At 37.2% G+C, this 19,330-nt stretch overlaps 2 non-coding genes across 2 annotated transcripts; both read right to left on the bottom strand.

Moving 5' to 3' along the window:
- Nucleotides 1-107, bottom strand: LOC128295818 (small nucleolar RNA R71). Its single transcript, XR_008286367.1, has one exon. It is a non-coding gene; the product is annotated as a small nucleolar RNA R71 (small nucleolar RNA).
- A 15,778-nt stretch (nucleotides 108-15,885) lies between these two features.
- On the bottom strand, nucleotides 15,886-15,992 carry LOC128296037 (small nucleolar RNA R71). The gene has a single exon (XR_008286585.1). It is a non-coding gene; the product is annotated as a small nucleolar RNA R71 (small nucleolar RNA).
- Nucleotides 15,993-19,330: the final 3,338 nt, after the last annotated feature.

Below are 19,330 nucleotides of genomic sequence, written 5' to 3'. Positions count from 1 at the left end.
AAATTACGTAATGACATCTCTTCTTTTGTGCAGATGAATTTAGAAACCCTCTACGATGCATGGGAGAGATACAAGGACTTACTGAGAAGGTGCCCTCACCATGGGTTACCGCTTTGGCTCCGAGTTCAAACATTCCACAATGGTCTGAATTCTTTTACTCGATAAATGGTTGACGTAGCTGTTGGCGGAACCATCAATAATAAAACACCTGAAGATGCCTATGAGTTTATTGAGGAGATGTCACTGAATAACTATCAGTGGCAAGTCATAAGGACAAAGCCAATGAAAACAACCGGTATTTATAACGTCAATTCGGTCACCATGCTCTCTAATCAGGTAGAACTCTTAAATAAAAAGATTGATGGTTTTCTTAGTTCTTCACAAGTTCACCCAGTAATGTGGTGCGAAGCAAGTACTGGTGGAACAAGCCATTCAGAATATCAACCTTATGGCCATAACATGGATAACGAGCAACAAAATTACATGGGTAATAATCCTCGACCTCAAAACAATCCATTTAATAACACTTACAATGCAGGTTGGAGGAACCACCCCAATTTCTCGTGGGGCGGTCAAGGAAATCAAAGAGAACAACATCCTTTGGGCTACCAACAACCACCCTACCAACAGGAAAAGAAGCCAAACCTTGAAGAGATGCTCTCAAAGTTTATATCAATGTCAGAAACCCGTTTTTAGAACACCGAGACAGCACTTAAAAATTAACAAGCATCGATCCAAAGCCTCGAAACTCAGATAGGTCAGCTTTCCAAACTAATCTCTGAAAGACCAGAAGGTAGTTTTCCAAGTAATACCGAACCTAACCCAAGGGAACAACTCAACGTAATTAATATTCAAGATGACGAAGGAGTCGTTGAGCCTGAACCAGAATCGAGGCAAGAAACTATGGTAAGCAAAGGTCAAGGTGAAGTAGATCAAAATACAAACAAACCAGTGACTGTCGAATATAAACCTCGTGTGCCATACCCTAACGCGACAAGGAAAGACCGCTCAGATGAACAATTTGGTAAATTCCTTAAACTCTTAAAAAAATTACATATTAACTTACCGTTTATTGAAGCTCTATCGCAGATGCCAAATGCAATGAAATTTTTAAAGGAGCTTTTAGCAAATAAGCGAAAGTTGGATGAGGCGTCGCATGTGGAGCTGAATGCAGTTTGCTTAGCCATTCTCCAAAATAAACTACCCAACAAACTAAAAGACCCAGGGAGCTCTACTATTCCTTACTTAATTGGAAGTTTAGATGTTAATCATGCATTAGCTGATCTAGGGGCTAGTATCAACGTCATGCCTTACAAAATATTTAAGCAACAGGTCTCGGGAAACCCAAACAGACTAGGATGAGCATTCAATTAGCAGATAAGGCTATAAGATTCCCTAGAGGTATTATTGAAGATGTGCTAGTTAAAATCGATAAATTTATATTTCCCGTTGACTTTATTGTTCTAGACATAGAAGAGGATAGCAACACTTCCTTAATTATAGGAAGGCCCTTTTTAGCAACTGCTAAAAACATCATTGATGTTGGCACAGGTGAACTCACACTCCGGATGGGAGACGAAACAATCACCCTTCAAGCTCGCAATTCTGGCAACACATCAAGAATTGAAGGTGATCATTTAAACCATTCTACTAAAACTAGCAATATGGTGCAACCTATTTTGCAGAAAATGAGTCTGAAAGAAGCACACGAGTCGTTCTCAAGCACCAGTAGAGGACCTGTTCATGAAGATCGAAGATCACAAATTGAGGAACTCGATAGATGGCGGACACACAAACCAAGAACACCCGACAAACTGAAACTACGCCAAAACGAGCTCGATACCTCTCCAAATCAACTTAAGGTTGGTGATAAGGTCTTACTAGATGCCGCAGATCCCCACATTGTCACTACCACACCGAATGAGGAAATCTCTCTTACGGTACTCAGTATTTTTCCATTTTGTACGGTGAAGGTGAGTTATCCCAAGTTCGACACTTTTAAGGTAAACAACACCCAATTAAAACCTTATTTTGATGAGATTGATAGAAGGAATAAAGAGTATAAACTCCTCAAACCACCATGACCATTCACTGGAGAGGTAAGTCGAGCTTAGACTATAAATAAGCGCTTCTTGGGAGGCAACCCGAGCACTAACAATATTAATTCCTTTAAATTTTGGTATTTAATTCATTTTGGTATTTAATTCCTAACTTATTAATAGAAATCTTGAATACAGGTGTTTCCACAGAGACACGGCCAAGTACACGGGCGTGCTTAAGGCCGTGTGAAAACAGGGCAAAAGATTTCCACAGGCTACGATTAAATGCCACAGCCGTACGATATGGCCATGGTCGAGCCTGCCAAAACAACACAGGCGTTCGACATGTCTGTGTGAAAAACCCGTTGTAACGCCCCCACGCCCGAGACCGTCACCGGAGTCGAGTATGAGGTGTTACTAAGCTTAGTTTAACATTTTTAGAACTTTGGATTATTTGTTTCTACATTCACAGCTTTTAAGCTACTTGCATCACAGTCACAATAAAAATCATATCTCGAGTTACGAAACTCGAAATTAAGATCCGTAAATTTTATCTAAATCTAGACTCATATACCTATCTACTAATTTTTTTTATAGAATTTTTGGTTGGGCCAATTAGTACAGTTTATTAGTTAAAGTTACCCCTGTTTCAGGACTTGACTGGTCTGACCTCTGTTTACTACGAACCACATTTCTCTCTGTACAAAATCCATATTACTATGAGGTTTATTTATCCTGAAACTAGACTCAATAAGGATTCTGAGAATATAAAATACACTACCTAATTATATCTTTACAATTTATGGTGAATTTATAAAGTTGGAACAGGGAATTCAGAAACTGCTATGACCCTGTTTCACTAAAATTCAAATATCTTGTAACATATAATTCCCTTACCTGCTTCATTTATTTCATGTGAAACTAGACATAATAATCTTGAATTTGATATGTAGTCCATCACCAAGTTCAATTTCTATGATTTTTAGTAAATTTTTAAACTCGAGTCAGTGTTGCTGCAGTATTCTGTTTATGGCAAATTTCATCCCTTTTATGAGTTTTTATGCACTAAATATCTTAATAGTTTTCCTTAACATCAAGCATAATCTACACTAACCATTTTCATAATTTATCATTATCAAGCATTTCCTCAACCATTCCACAACCATACCATAAGATCATTTACACAAAATAGGTATATTGCTATACATGCCGTACTTAAATTTACAAGCCATTTACCAAAAGTCTTAGGATAGTGTGGTGAGCCTTGACCTATCCCGACTCTGAGCCAGCTTGTCCAAAACTACAATGAATAAGAAGGAGGGAGTAAGCATAAATGCTTAGTAAGTTCATATGCAAATAATAAGTAACTTAACAAACAGTCATACCAATCAGCATTAGCATGTATCACTAAAACACATATCACATTTTTAATCATTTTTCATCATCTTATTACCTTATCGTGGTTGTATCAATACTCAACCGCGAGGTAAACCTTGGATCTCTATCTGAAATAATCGATAATGGTATTCCGTGTAATCTAACAATTTCTCTAATATACAGTTCAGCCAACTTGTTAAGAGAATAATCCGTACGTACCAGGATAAAATGAGCTGACTTAGTTAATCTATCAACTATTACCCAGATGGCATCTTTTTTTCCTGGAGTCAATGGCAATCCTGAAACAAAATCCATAGTAATCCGATCCCATTTCCATTCAGGAACCATTATAGGCTGAAGTAATCCCGAAGGAACTTGGTGTTCAGCTTTCACCTGTTGACAAATTAAGCATTTGGACACAAACTCTGATATATCTCTTTTCATTCCATTCCACCAATACGTTTTCTTCAAGTCATTATACATTTTCGTACTACCGGATGAATCGAGAAATAACCACTATGTGCTTCCTATAGGATCTTTTGAATCAATTCCTCATTCTTGATTACACAAATCCGATCTTTAAACATTAAGCACCCATCGAACCAATTCGAAATCGATCTCGTATCGACTTCACCTTTATTTTCTTTTGGCTAGCAAATCTTGATCATTTTCTAAGTTTGAAATCTCTTGTAAAACATCGGTCTTGCTCTTAATTTCGCTAGAATCGAACCGTCATCGACATTTTCAACCGAGTGTTCATAACTCTCAAAGCAAACAACAACTTTCTACTTAAAGCATCAGCAACCACATTCGCTTTTCCCGGATGATAATCAATAACAAGCTCATAATCTTTCAATAACTCCAACCATCTTCGCTGTATCAAATTCAAGTCTTTTTGTGACATCAAGTATTTAAGACTTTTGTGATCGGTATATACTCGGCACTTTTCACCATACAAATAATGTCGCCAAATCTTCAAAGCAAACACCACTGCAGCCAATTCCAAATCGTGAGTAGGATAATTCCTCTCATGAGGTTTTAACTGCCTCGAAGCATAAGCCACCACTTTTCCTTCTTGCATGAGTACACACCCCAAACCATTTAGAGAAGCATTACTATACACCACAAATTCTTTACCTAATTCGGGTTGTACCAACACTAGTGCTTGATTAATAACTTTTCAATTCTTCAAAACTCTGTTGACATTCTTCCGTCCATTCAAATTTAACATCCTTTCGGAGTAGTCTAGTCATAGGAGCAGCAATTATAGAAAATCCATTTACAAACCGCCGATAATACCCAGCTAGCCCCAAGAAACTTCTAACTTCGCCACGTTTTCGGTGGTTTCCAATCAACAATGGCTGAAATTTTACTAGGATCAACCCGTATACCATACGAAACAATATGACCCAAAATCCAACTTCCGGAGCCAAAATTCAATTTTACTAAACTTAGCATACAGCTGCTTATCTCTCAAAGTTTGCAAAACTATCCTCAAATGCTCAAGATGCTCTGTCTCATCTTTTGAATAAATTAAAATATCATCTATAAACACCACAACAAATTTGTCCAAGTATGGCGAAATATGCGATTCATTAAATCCATAAACACAAGAGGAGCATTTGTCAATCCGAATGGCATAACTAAAATTCATAATGACCATACCTTGTTCTAAAAGCGCTTTTAGGCACATCCGACTCTTTTACCCGCATTGGTAATACCGGATCTCAAGTCAATATTTGAAAACCATGTCGCTCCTTTTAGTGATCAAACAAATCATCAATTCTTGGCAACAGATACTTGTTTTTGATTGTCACCTTGTTTAACTGCCGATAATCAAAACACAACCTCTTAGAACCATCCTTCTTTTTCACAAATAACACGGGAGCACCTCAAGGTGAAAAACTCGGTCTCACAAAACCTTTATCAGTCAACTCTTGCAACTGCGACTTTAATTCCTTCAACTCTGCTGGTGCCATTCTATACGGAGCAATCGAAATCGAAGCTGTTCCCGGTATCAAATCAATACCAAATTGTACTTCCCTGACTGGAGGCAAACCCGGCAATTCTTCTGGAAATACGTCGGTAATCACATCAGGTGAGGAAGCATCTTCACGCGCTTTAATAGCATAAGTTCTAGCGGAGCCCTTCCTTCAGTCTAACGGTGCATCCTCAGCTACATTCTTCTTGCTTGTTTCACTTCCGACTTTTCTCGGATACCTTCCCTCGAGTCGCACCACTAGCTTTTACATTCGAAATTTTTCTTTCTCGACTTTCTCTGGCGTCTCTAATAAAATGATCCGGAGAACCACATCGAAAACATTCATTTGCTCTGCACGGACCAAAATGATTTCTACCACACCGGCACTTTCGGGTTTAACAAATCTCGAGTTCCCTACACTTTGGCTATGCGTAATATTCGAGATTTAGGACCCACATTTTGCTTCTTATAATTCCCATATGATTGTCCAAATGAAGCTTGGGAATGAGGATTCATATTCCTTGACTTTCTAGGTTCTTTGTGAAAATGAACTACTCATCGGTCTTTTCTTCCAATTTCTAGTCTCACCTCTACCTTTTCTTTTCTTTAAGTAGTTCTTCACCTTGCAAGCTCGATCAACCAGTACTACCATTTTTTTAGTTCAAGGATCCCGACAAATACTTTAATGTCTTCGTTGAGCCCGTCTTCAAATCGTCGGCACATCTTGGCTTCAGAGGAACATATTCCGGCATACTTACTCAATCGAACAAACTCTCTTTCATATTCGAGATCGTCATATTACCTTGCTTCACTCAAGAAACTCTTTACATTTCGATCAATAAACCTTTCACTAATATATTTCTTCCAAACTCTTCTTGAAAGAATTCCCGTGTTACCCTCTCTTTCGGTACCACCGAAATCAAAGTCTTCCACCAATTATAGGCTGAATCTCTCAACAAAGATGTAGCACATTTCAAACATTCTTCGGTGTACAAGATAATTCATCAAATACCGGATAGAATTTTCAAGCGAACTCGCTTTCTCGCATCATCATCAATATTTGCTCTAAATTCTTCAGCCCCTTGTTTACGAATTTCATCAACGGGGTTCGTGAAATTTTATCATATCCATACCTTGAGGCATCGGGGTACAGGTTGAGGAATTGGGGAGGTGGGGAGGTTGTACATTCGGGTTCGTCTGAACGAACTCGATGTACTACTGCACTCATTATTTGGAGAAAGGCTTCCGACCCCTTTCTCCTCGTCACGACCAACAGAGGAGGTGGATTTTCAGTCGGGCTGCTCCTTCAGCCGAGCTGGCGCATTACTCTCTACTTCATCTGCCACACTGGATCAGATCCATTTACTATAAAAAATCATTTAAAAGGTCAAGTCGTCACACTATCACAATTTATACATATGGCATGTATAGCAAAATCCGTACATACAACACGTAGTCCGAGAATCGACTAAACCTACTCTGATACCACTAAATGTAACGCCCCCACGCCCGAGACCATCGCCGGAGTCGAGTATGAGGTGTTACTAAGCTTAGTTTAACATTTTTAGAACTTTGGATTATTTGTTTCTACATTCACAGCTTTTAAGCTACTTGCATCACAGTCACAAGAAAAATCATATCTCGAGTTACAAAACTCGAAATTAAGATCCGTAAATTTTATCTAAATCTAGACTCATATACCTATCTACTAATTTTTTTATAGAATTTTTGGTTGGGCCAATTAGTACTGTTTACTAGTTAAAGTTACCCCTATTTCAGGACTTGACTGGTCTGACCTCTGTTTACTACGAACCACATTTCTCTCTGTAAAAAATCCATATGACTATGAGGTTTATTTATCCTGAAACTAGACTCAATAAGGATTCTGAGAATATAAAATACACTACCTAATTATATCTTTACAATTTATGGTGAATTTATAAAGTTGGAACAGGGAATTCAGAAACTGCTATGACCCTGTTTCACTAAAATTCAAATATCTTGTAACATATAATTCCCTTACCTGCTTCATTTATTTCATGTGAAACTAGACATAATAAGCTTGAATTTGATATGTATTCCATCACCAAGTTCAATTTCTATGATTTTTAGTAAATTTTAAACTCGTGTCGTTGTTGCTGCGAAGATTACATTTATGGCAAATTTCATCCCTTTTATGAGTTTTTATGCACTAAATATCTTAATAGTTTTCCTTAACATCAAGCATAATCTACACTAACCATTTTCATAATTTATCATTATCAAGCATTTCCTCAACCATTCCACAACCATACCATAAGATCATTTACACAAAATAGGTATATTGCTATACATGCCCTACTTAAATTTACAAGCCATTTACCAAAAGTCTTAGGATAGTGTGGTGAGCCTTGACCTATCCCGACTCTGAGCTGGCTTGTCCAAAACTACAATGAATAAGAAGGAGGAGTAAGCATAAATGCTTAGTAAGTTCATATGCAAATAATAAGTAACTTAACAAACAGTCATACTAATCAACATTAGCATGTATCACTAAAACACGTATCACATTTTTAATCATTTTTCACCATCTTATTACCTTATCGTGGTTGTATCAATACTCAACCCGAGGGTTAAATACATACCTGTCCAAAATATCCATTTCACATCACTTACCAATACGCCTCTTTACATCTCGAATATTCCTCCATTTGAGTAGAACTTTACCCGTTGAACACATCGGAATATAATTCAGATACATGGATAACTTGCACATAAGTGCCACATATTCAATCAAGCAATCATGTAACCCGCCCATAAGCGAACTCAGACTCAACTCAACGAGCTCGGGTGTTCGCATCCACAAGTGAACTCGGACTCAACTCAACGAGTTCGGATGCCTAGTTACATCTCACGAACTCGGACTCAACTCAACGAGTTCGGACATTCGCATCCATAAGTGAACTCGGACTCAACTCAACGAGTTCGGATGCTCAACCATCCTAGTGACATGTCACTTGTATCCTAATCTATTCCTAAGGTTCAAACGGGCTTTTCCTCGAACACTTATCCTTGCCGTCTTCCGTAGAATGCCAAATCAATACTCAGTAACAATTATATTTAACAAGTAGTTCACATAATTTACATATTATTTGAAATTAACCACAAAGCATACATTTCATAATAAAATTCAGCATAACATATAATTAACATCAATAACTTAAAAATAACCATTATGCTACATTATTTACACATGAACTTACCTTGGTACCAAAATACAAAGATTTTGCAATTTAGTCTACAATCTTTTCTTTTCCTCGATTGAGGTCGATTCCACGTCTTTCTTGATCTAAAATAACACATTTAGCTTATTTAATACTCACATTATCAAATTAATCCTTAACTTAAATTTTGGCAAAATTACAATTTTACCCCTAAACTTTTGCATATTTACATTTTTGCCCCTAGGCTCGAGATTAAACTTTATTCCTTATTCTTATGTTTTACAACATGCTGATCACTTTTCTCTTCTATGGCAACATCAAATTCTCACTCTAACATGTACTTGTGACTATTAGGTATTTTTACCGATTAAGCCCTTTTACTCGTTTTTGCTTAAAATCGAGTAGTACAAGTTGTCTAACATAATTTAAAACTTCATATTCTATCATAAAACATCAAAATACACAAATTTCACCTATGGGTATTTTTCCAAATATAAACCCTAGGTTAAATTATTGCTAACATAAGCTTTATCGAGTTAGGGATCTCAAAACGTAAAAATCATTAAAAGCGGGCTTGGAATCACTTACTATGGAGCTTGGAAGCTTGAAACAAACCCTAGCTATGGAGAACCCTTGAAATTTCGGCCTAATGAAGAAGATGGACAAAATTGGCTTTTAATTTTGTTTTAATTCATTTTAATAACTAAATGACCAAAATACCCTTACTACTAAACTTTCCAAAAATTCCTTCCATGTCCTAATTTTGTCCATGAACTTAAAATTGGTCAAATTGCTATTTAAGACCTCCTCATTAATATTCCAAAACAATTTCATACTAAAACTTCTAGAATGCAAGTTTTGCAACTTATTCGATTTAGTCCCTACTTTCAATCTAAGCACTTTAGGCATAGAATTTCATCACGAAATTTTCACACAATCATGCAATCATATCATAAACCTCAAAATAATTATAAAATAATTATTTCTATCTCAGATTTATGGTCACGAAACCACTATTCCGATTAGGCCCTAATTCGGGATATTACACCCGTGGTCGAACCTGTTAAATTAACACTGGCGTGGGGCTTGCACACACGGGCTTGGGAGAAGCAAACAAAGCTAGACATAACCATGCGACACGGCCGTGTGAACCCACACGCCCAAGGAACACGAGCGTGTACTAAATGCCAGACGCACCCAAATTTGAAATTCGTGAATCACACGGGATAAAATTGGGGAACACGGGCGTGTGCCCTGGCCATGTGTCCCAAAATCTACTTTTTATTTTTATTAGATTTTAAAAATTTTATTTTTAATTATTAATTTCGGTTATTTCTTTTTTGAGTAATTATTCTTCCTCATATCCCCTAAAAAGTTCTTGATTTTATCACAGTTCTATAGAGCTCTTAAGCTCATCATCACATAGGAACTAAACCTCCACCGGGAAAGGTTCTCCACGACTGCCATGTTTTACTCACCCACGACCATAGCTACCACTAAAGATAATATCCTTTTGGTGCAGGACTTATGGCCTAATGAACCTCTACGACCGCCGGAATATCCTTCTCCACTCTTGAACCGATTTCTCTCCAGAACTCCAGTTTGAGGAATTCATCATAGAAGAAGTTTCACTTCTCTCCCTATCTTATTTTTACACTCTAATATCTATCTTTGTACACTGAGGGTAATGTACATCTTAAGTGTGGGGTGTATTTATTTCATTATCAGAAAAATCCCTGAATGATTGCCATGTTCTCTTGAAAAGATTTCATATCATATTTAGGATAAATTTTAATTGATTTATGATTTTTATTGATATATCTTGAATTAAAACATAGGCCTTTATGCACTGATTGTTTAAACTTTAAGATATTAGAGAATCAATCATGATGAGTTGATTTTTAAGAATTTAAAATTATAGGTTGTTTCCCCAAGTCTAGGTATTACTTTGAATTAGAATTCACGAGTCTAAACATCAAAAAGCCATAATTTTTGTGAGATTTTTGAGCCTTTTAAGCATCTATTAATCCTTTCATGCTCATTTTTATTATTGCTTTAAGTGCGTCAGTATTGAACTGTTATTCTAGAACTTGCTTGATTATGCATATCAAGACCATATCATTTGATTTGATATATAAAAATGATTAAGGCACTTAGGATTAATCCACTCATGCCATGAAAAGCCTACCTCCACGATTAACCCCTAGTAAACCCCCTTGAGCCTAACAAGCCATTCCTTGTATTAACCTCAATATTAACCCTTAACCCATTATTGTTGAAATCCCTTAAATTAATCCCTATTTTTGTTGAGATTTGAGTTGAATGGATTGCTTAGCTATGTTTTGTTCTTAATAGTTAGTCTATATTATTTAACTTGTTCTTAAAAAAAAAAATAGTGTATACACATTAGTAGAAATCTTTTATTTTTTAGCTTAAGTATTTAAATTCCATATTCTGAGAGAAAGCTCTGTCGTACGCAAGTGATATTAAATCTTTTTCTAGTTAAGTGATTTTTCAATTCAATCTCGATTCTAACTTTTTCTTTCAGCTTGTGACCACACCCCCTAACCAAACCTCAATACAACCCGCTAAAGACCTTTTGATTGATGCATCATCTCAATTTATAGTGGTGGAGATTTGATTTTCATGCAAACCTATGGTAATGACTTTTCATTATAGACTATTGAGTGTTTTATTTATTGTCCTTAAACACCTCGAGTGATTTAAGTGAATCTTTAGTGAGGATGTGAAACTCTATGACATTTTGAATCCAAGGTTATTACTTAGACGAAGGGAGACACCTATAATTTCATGATAAAGTGCTCAACTTGGAATTTTTGGAACTTTGACGTTCTTTCAGTTGAATTTTCAATATATGATTACCTATGGATTATTTTGAGATATTATCGATAGAAATTATAAGTTGAGAAGAATTTATTTTGATTATGAGTTGAGAATTTTGCTTGAGGACAAGCAAATGCTTAAGCGTGGGGGTATTTGATAAATCGTAATTTATACATATTTTTACCCCATGGTTAACACGTTTTATGGATGATTTTTCCCTAGAATTGGTGAATTCGATGCTTCTAATGTCTTAATTTCATGTTTTATAATTAGGAGAGCATAGTAGAGTGAAAGGAACGAGAAACGAGCCAAAGTATGAATTCAACACGGTCTGGACCTCCTTACACGGGCAGACCACACGGCCATGTCAATTTGGCAGAATCGAAGCACGACTTACATGGGTGAACCACACGGCCGTGCCTATTTAATAGGCTCGAGCACGGCCTGAAGTAATCACACACGGGCATATCCCTGTCGAACCCAAGTTGAGTCCAATTGGGAAAAGGCCAATTTTGAGGGCTCCTAGGCATTCTAAAGCCTATACATACACCCTAGAGGAGGATGGAATAGGGGAGGCACAGAGAGGGAGGAAGGAATTACTCGAAGAAAGTCGATTGTTCCATCTCAGAAGCTGGATTCATCATCAAGACTGAAGATCTCTCCTCAGTTTCCCTTCAGGAGTTTTGGGTTTTCTTTATGTTTTGTATTCGTTATTCTTTTGAGATGTTTTCCTTTTTAGTTAAGAACTAAATCCCCCAAATACCTAAAGGGAATGAAACCTAAGACGAATCTTGTTATTATTTTCTAAATTGTATGATAAATATTTAACTTGTTCTTAATTATGTGTTCTTAATTCTTGTTTTGATATCCAAGGATACTAATTCAAGATAAGCTCTTATTCAGAGGAGGAATAGACCCTATCTAAGAGTACATTTGTTATAATTAAGCAGAGTTGATTGCGTGCCTAGAGATAGGGTGACAAGATTTTGCTGAATTAGGGTGAAACCTAATAAGGGGATCCATAGATCGAGTTAATGCAACCCTAGGGTGTTAATTAGAGAAAAGTCTCAATTATTCAATCTAGGGATTAAACGTTATTAGTCTTGAATAGGGATAATAACGTAACTTAGGGATCTCTACGAAAAAAATTAAATGAATAAATTGTCCGATTTGGAGCCAGAATAGCAAGTAAAGTCTAGGTGGATTTTTCCTTAGGTATTGTCCTGATTCAATCGTTTTCCAAAAGTAATTCCACAATTCTATTTTCTGTGAATTATTAGTTTAGATAATTAGTTAGTTAAAACAAAACCCCTTTATTTTTAGGCTAGATAATAAAAAGACAGTTATTACTAGTACTTTTAGTTCCTTTGGGTTCGACAATCTGGTCTTGCTAAAATTATACTACTGTTCAATAGGTACATTTGCCTACATCGTGATAATAGTTAGTTTCAAGAATGATTCATTATAAGTATTGAAAACCTGTCACACAAAATCGCGATCAATACATCTTAGTAGCTGTTTATTATATGTCCAAATGGGTTGAAGCCCAAGTTTACCTACTAATGATGCTAGAGTAGTAGTATGATTCCTTAAGAAACTCATCTCTCGATTTGGTATACCTAGAGCAATTATCAATAATAAGGGTACTCTTTTTTGTAACGCCCAATTTGACAAGACCCTCAAGAAATACAGAGTTCATCACAGAACAACTACCTCTTATCACCCTCAAACTAGTGGCCAAGTCGAAGTAGCGAACCGAGAGCTTAAACGTATCCTAGAAAAGATAGTAGAATTACACAGGAAGGATTGGGTGATGAAAGTAGATGATATTTTATGGGCTTATAGAACTGCTTTTAAGATCCCCATAGGAACATCATCTTACAGACTTGTTTATGGGAAAAGTTGTCACCTACCAGTTGAGTTGGAACACAAGGCATTCTAGGCTATAAAGTTTCTAAACCTTGACCCTAAACTTGCAGGTGAAAATAGGTTCATGCAGTTGAACGAGTTAGATGAGTGGCGAGCCAATGCATATGAAAATTCGCGCCTATATAAGGAAGCGATGAAACGCCGCCACGATGCCTGTTTAAAGCAATGAAGGTAATTTGAAGTTGGAGATCTTGTCTTGTTATATAACTCACGGCTCAAATTATTTCCTGGAAAGCTTAAATCACGATGGTCAGGTCCTTTTGTAGTTCAAACTGTGTTTCCATATGATACAGTAGAGCTAAGTCATCAATTACAAGGCACTTTTAAGGTAAATGGAGATCATCTCAAAATGTATAATGGTGAGAATTACGAAGACGATAAAGAGGAGTTACGGCTCCATGAACTTACCTAAATACACCCACAATGTGGAGTTGAGCTTAGACTATAAACAAGCGCTTCTCGAAAGGCACCCCTAGCACTAATGGTGCTAACTTCTTTAAATTTTAGTCTTTAACATTTAATTAACTAACTGAGTCATGGAACACAAGATGGTCAAAACCACACGGCCAGGCACATGGGCGTGCCGTAGGTGATAAACCGTAATTTATACATATTTTACCCCATGTTTGACGTATTTTATGGATGATTTTCCATTAAAATTGGTGAATTTGATGCTCCTAATGCTTTAATTTCATGTTTTACACTTAGGAGAGCATAAGAGAGCAAAAGGAACGAGAAACGGGCCAAAAATAGAGAAAATGGGCCAAAGTACAAAATCAACACGGCCTAAACCTCCTCAAATGGGCAGACCACACGACCGTGTCAATTTGGCAGGCTCGAGCACAGCCTGAAGTAATCGCACACGGGTATTTCCCTACCGAGCCTAAGTTGAGTCCAATTCAGGAAAGACGAATTTTGAGGGCTTTTAGGCATTCCAAAGCCTATAAATACACCCTAGAGAAGGAAGAAAAGGGAGGACAGAGTAAAGGGTAAGGAATTACACCAAGAAAGCCGATTAATTCAACTCAGAAATAGGATTTATCATCAAGACTGAAGATCTCTCCTCAATTCCCCTTCAAGAGTTTTGGGTTTTCTTTATGTTTTGTATTCTTTATTATTTTGAGATGTTTTCTTATTTAGTTATGAACTAAATCCCCTAAATACCTAAGGGGAATGAAACCTGACGAATCTTGTTATTATTTTCTGAATTGTATGATAAATATTTGACTTGTTCTTAATTATGTGTTCTTAATTATTATTTTGATATCCCAGGTTACTGATTCAAGATAAGCTCTTATTCAGAAGAGGAATAGACCCTATCTAAGAGTACATTTGTCATAATTAAGCGGAGTGGATTGCACGCCTAGACATAGGGTGACAAGATTTTGCCGGATTAGGGTGAAATCTAATAAGGGGATCCATAGATCTAGTTAATGCAATCCTAGAGCGTTAATTAGAGAAAAGTCTTGAATAGGGATAATAGCATAACTTAGGGATCTCTACGGAACAAGTTAAATGAATAAATCGTCCGATTCAGAGCCAGAATAACAAGTATAGTTTAGGTGGAGTTTTCCTTAGGTGTTGTCTTCATTCAATCGATTTTTCCAAAAGCAATTCCCTAATTCCATTCTCTGTTCGTTCTTAGTTTAGATAATTAGTTAGTTAAAACAAAAACCCATTTATTCTTAGGCTAGATAATAAAAAGACAGTCATTACTAGTACTTTTAGTTCCTTTGGGTTCGACAATCCAGTCTTGCTAAAACCATACTACTGTTTGATAGGTACACTTGCCTACATCGCTATAATAGTTAGTTCAAGAACGATTAATTATAAATATTTAAAACCTTTCACGAAATCACGCGATCAAGTTTTTGGCGCCGTTGCCGGGGAACTGAAATATTAGGAACACTCAATTTTTATTACTTTAGCCGTTTATTTTTTGTGCACTTTAATTTATTATTATTATTTATTAATTTACTTTTTCCTTCTCTTGGCAGGTTTTTATAGTTTATGACTAGAAGAAATTCATCAGGACCATTACTTTTTGACGAAGAAATCGATCGTATAGTTTGTAGAAATCAAAGAGAAATAAGGCGAAACTTAAGATACACAGAGAATGAGCAAGAAGACGATACTCAACTCCCAACTGAAGAGATGGCTAAAAACCAAGGCAATTAGCTACCTCTTGCAATTACGGTTAATCAAAATCCTGCTCCACGCACTATGTATGATTATGCTAAACCTTCTTTAATAGGAACTGAATCGAGCATAGTTAGACCTGCTGTAGCTGCAAATACTTTTGAATTAAAACCTAACACTATTCAAATGATACAACAATTTGTTCAGTTTGATGGTTTTTCTGATGATGCCATTCGTATTCGGTTATTCCCTTTTTCATTGAGGAACAAAGCTAAACAGTGGTTGAACTCGTTACCACGAGGGTCAATTACTACTTGGGAACAAATGACTGAAAAATTTTTACTAAAATATTTTTCATTTGGCTAAAACAGCTAAATTACGTAATGATATCTCTTCTTTTGTTCAGATGGATTTAGAAACACTCTACGATGCATGGGAGAGATAAAAGGACCTTTTGAGAACGTGCCCTCACCATGTGTTACCGCTTTGGCTCCAAGTTCGAACATTCCATAATGGCCTGAATCCTTCGACTCGACAAATGGTTGACGCAGCTACTGGTGGAACCATCAATAATAAAACACCTGAAGATGCCTATAAGTTTATAGAGAAGATGTCATTGAATAACTTTCAGTGGTAAGTCATGAGGAAAAAGCCAAAGAAAACAGCTGGCGTTTATAACGTCGATTCGGTCAACATGCTCTCTAATCAGGTGGAACTCTTAAATAAAAATATTAATGGTTTTCTTAGTTCTTCACAGGTTCACCCAGTAATACAGTGCGAAGCAAGTGGAGGTGGAACAAGCCATTTGGAATACCAACCTTATGGCCACAACATGGATAACGAGCAATTAAAATACATGGGTAATAATCCTCGACCTCAAAACAATTCATATAGTAACACTTACAATGCAGGTTGGAGGAACCACCCCAATTTCTCGTGGAACGATCAAGGAAAACAAAGACCACAACCACATCTAGGCTTCCAACAACCACCCTACCAACAGGAAAAGAAGCTGAACCTTGAAGAAATGCTCTCAAAGTTTATTTTGGTGTCAGAAACTCGTTTCCAGAACACCGAGACAGCACTTAAAAATCAACAAGTGTCAATCCAAGGGCTTGAAACTCAGATAAGCCAACTTTCCAAACTAATTTTCGAACGACCACAAGGTAGCTTGCCAAGTAATACTGAACCCAACCCAAGGGAACAACTCAACATAATTAATATTCAAGATGAAGAAGGAGTTATTGAGCCTAAACCAGAATTGAGGCAAGAAACTGTGGTAAGCAAAGGTCAAGGTGAGGTAGATAATAATAAAAACAAAACGGTGAATGTCGAATATAAACCTCATGTGCCATACCCCAACGCGACAAGGAAAGACCACTCAGATGAACAATTTGGTAAATTCCTTAAACTCTTAAAAAAATTACATATTAACTTACCGTTTATTGAAGCCATATCACAGATGCCAAACGCAATGAAATTTTTAAAGGAAGTTTTAGCAAATAAGCGGAAGTTGGACGAGGCGTCGCACGTGGAGCTAAACGCAGTTTGCTCAGCTATTCTCCAAAATAGACTACCGAACAAACTAAAAGATCCAGGGAGTTTTACAATTCCTTGCTTAATTGGTAGTTTAGATGTTAATAATGCATTAGATAATTTAGGGGCTAGTATTAACGTCATGCCTTACAAAATGTTTAAGTAATTAGGTCTCGGGAAACCCAAACAAACTAGGATGAGCATTCAATTAGCAGATAAAACTATAAAGTTCCCTAGGGGTATTATTGAAGATGTACTAGTTAAAATCGATAAATTATGGGAAGGCCCTTTTTAGCAACTGCTAAAACGATTATTGATGTTGGCCCAGGTGAACTCACACTCCGTGTAGGAGATGAAACAATCACCCTTCAAGCTCGCAATTTTGGCAACATATCGGGAATTAAAGGTGATCGTTTAACCCATTCTCCTAGAACTGACAATATGGTACAACCTACTTTACAGGAAATGAGTTTGAAGGAAGCACACGAGTCATTCTCAAGCAATAGTAAAGGACATGTTCATGAAGATCGAAGATTACAAATAGAGGAACTCGATGAATGGTGGACGCATAAATCAAAAACACCCGACAAACCGAATTTATGACAGAACGAGCTCAATACCTTTCCAAATCAACTTAAAATTGAAGATAGAGTCTTATTAGATGCCGCAGATCCCCACATTGTCGCTACCACACGGAATGAAGAAATCTCTCTTACGGTACTTAGTATCTTTCCATTCGGTACAGTCGAGGTAAGGCACCCCAAGTTCGACACTTTTAAGGTAAACAACACCCATTTAAAGCCTTATTTTAATGAGATTGATGACAGGAATGGGGAGTATAAACTCCTCAAACCACTATGATTATTCAACGGAGAGGTAAGTCAAGCTTAAACTATAAATAAGCATTTCTCGGGAGGCAACCCGAGCACTAACTGTATTAACTTCTTTAAAAATTTAGTCTTCAACATCTAACTTACTAACGGAGCTCTGGAATACAAGTTTTCCACAGAGACACGACCAAGCACACGGGCGTGCTTATGGCCGTGTGAAAATAGGGCAACGATTTCCCCAAACAGGGGCTACGATAAAATGCCACAACCGTGCGACATGACCGTGGTCGAGCCTGCCAAAATAACACCGGTGTTCGACACGCCCGTGTGGAAGACCCGTGGTTGAAACTAAAAAACTAGCACGAGCGTGCGACACGCCTGTGTCTGACACCCGTGGATGAACCTGTTAGATTGACACAGGCGTAGGGATTTCCCACACGAGCTCGGGAGAACCGAACAGCGCTAGACACGGTCGTGTGCACCTACATGCCCAAGGAACACGGGCGTGTACTAAATGTCAGACATGCCCAAATTTGAAATTCACGAATCACACGGGCTAAAATTGGGGAACACGAGCGTGTGCCTTGGCCGTGTGGCCCAAAATCTGTAAATACCCTGCACTATTCACTTTCTTCCCCATTCAAAAACCTTAACCCTAGCCGCTGCAACTCCACACGCCTTCCCTGCCACGCCCGTGCGCCGCTTCCCACTTTATTTTTGACGCTCAATCTCTTTCCCTGAGCGTTTGTTTACTCATTTCACTTCTATTTTACTTATCTCTAATGCTTATTATCAACATAATCTTCATATCTTTTGAACTATTTTTCATTTTTCTATCATTTAATTTACATTCTTAGGTTAGTTATCATACATTTCGTGTTAAACCAAGTTATTAGGAACACCTCATACCCATGACATTACTATGCTTATTCTCATGCTATTACCATGCCAATGTCTATCATTTAATTTGCATTCCTAGGTTAGTTATCGTACATCCTGTGTTAAATTGAGATTAGGAAAACCTCATACCCATTACATTTCTATTCTCATTCTCATTGTTATTGTGGTTGAGTTTGCTTCATATTAGTAGTCTTGGCTGAAATAGTTAGCTCAAATTCATGCCTTTTACTTTTTCGAATTTGTTTACCTATTATTATTATTCTTTATATTATAGGCTTTTAATGTCGTCTTCACAAAGAAAGAAAACCATCGTACCTACCTCGAAGAAGAGGAAGGGAGCGTCATCTTCCGTAGGTCCAACCACTAAAATTCATCAACCTCTCTTGCAGTTTCCCTGAGGGCCCCAAGAAGAGCTTTTCCAAATACTGTGGGCCCGACCCTTAATTGCAGGCCGCTGCATCGACTGGGCTACCGTAGAACAAGTTCAGATGGCTGATGCAATTTGGGCCCTCCTAACCACCGACCCTTGGGAGCTGTTCTTTGGGATCATTG

Source organism: Gossypium arboreum, chromosome 7 (genome assembly GCF_025698485.1).
Source record: "Gossypium arboreum isolate Shixiya-1 chromosome 7, ASM2569848v2, whole genome shotgun sequence".
Lineage (NCBI taxonomy): Eukaryota > Viridiplantae > Streptophyta > Magnoliopsida > Malvales > Malvaceae > Gossypium > Gossypium arboreum.
This window is presented reverse-complemented; position numbering and strand designations above follow the sequence as displayed.